Raw genomic sequence first — 1,538 nt, 5'->3', positions numbered from 1 at the left:
CAGAGAGCGATGTTTCGCGTGTCCGGACTCCCGCGACACCTCCCCCCTGTTGGGTTCTACGCTAGGTGCATTGACTACAAAATAAATTTTTTTACGCGTAAAACAATCGGGAACATACTACAGGAATGGATCATAAATCATTACCACTAGATGCACAGTGTCGTGCGGCAGAAGTAGAGTTGAGGCAGCGTGTCCGCGTGGATCGTCTCCTCCTTCTCCCTTGAACATCCGGTTGTGAGATCCCACATACTGGTTCGTCGGAGCAGCCCAAGTGAACCGCCCCTAAAGGTATCTGCGCTTGCAAGAGGAACATCGTGCAGCGGACTGCTAGGTCCGGTCACATAGTCCGCGGTGAATGGAGGTGCCTATTCGTAACACATGCAAAACCTAGTGACGACGTCGAAGCGATCAACCAAATGAGTGTGTCGCACCTCCACTTTATATAAGTATCTGTCGCCGGCTCAACACTTGGGCCTCACACGGATCCTAAAGCCCAAAGTTTGTTCGCTCTGGATCCGAGTCCGACTAAGGATCACATTTGACTCATGGAGTCGAATTCGGCCTCACATGTCCCTTTCCTTAAGTGCCCGACCCCTTAGGTTCTCGTTCACTTGGTCGCGAGTCAGATCACATCCGGCTCAGCTAGCCGGTAGCGGTCTCTAGCAAAGCATGCCGACTCCAAGTGTCTGATGAAGTTGGTTAGGCGAACATATACATCACACTTATGTTCCCTTTGCCACATGATATATGTTCTCAGGATCATGGGGACATTGTCATTCTTGTTGCATCCTGACCTCTTTCTCGTTTCAGTGATGCCGATCACAAACCGAATTATCTCATAATCCTTGTCGCATGGTCATGCTTCTCGTGGTCGGATCACACGAGGGGCCCAAAGTATATCTCACCTGGTCAGAGGGGCATATCCCATCTTGTTCAACCATGTCTCGCAACATGGGTTTGGACAAGCACGAAACCTACCTTTGTAACTACCAAGTCATGAAGTAGCGTTTGGTTGGCCCAAAGCAGGTCTTTCACCATCCCGAGTACATGCGCCAACTCAGGTCTTAGGACATACTCCCTCCGTTCCAAATTACTCGTCGCGGAAATGGATGTATCTAGAACTAAAATACATCTAGATACACCCATCTTTGCGACAAGTAATTCGGAGCGGAGGGAGTAGAATGTATGTTGTACTAGAGACTCACAGATGACCTATTCGCCGCGTCTCATAGTCGGGTCTGTCCGACTCGGATCCGACTACATCGAATCCGATCAGATCCTTCCGAGTCCATATTATCCAGTTAGCATGCAATGCTCCATGAACAATGAGACATAGCCATCCAACGTGTCATATGCTAGTCTAGTCGTCTGCGCGTTCGCACATCCCTTTCGACTAGGGAGCTTTTATAACAGTCATCATACAATGCATAGTCCCACAAACAAGTCCTGTACTGTTGATACACATCATTGATAACGTCCAAGGACTATCATTATTCAGAAACACATAGAAAATATCATCATACATGATTGCTTATAGG

Source organism: Triticum dicoccoides, chromosome 5A, assembly GCF_002162155.2.
Source record: "Triticum dicoccoides isolate Atlit2015 ecotype Zavitan chromosome 5A, WEW_v2.0, whole genome shotgun sequence".
NCBI classification, from domain to species: domain Eukaryota; kingdom Viridiplantae; phylum Streptophyta; class Magnoliopsida; order Poales; family Poaceae; genus Triticum; species Triticum dicoccoides.
The sequence above is the reverse complement of the archived record's forward strand: the minus strand, read 5'-3'. Positions refer to the sequence as shown.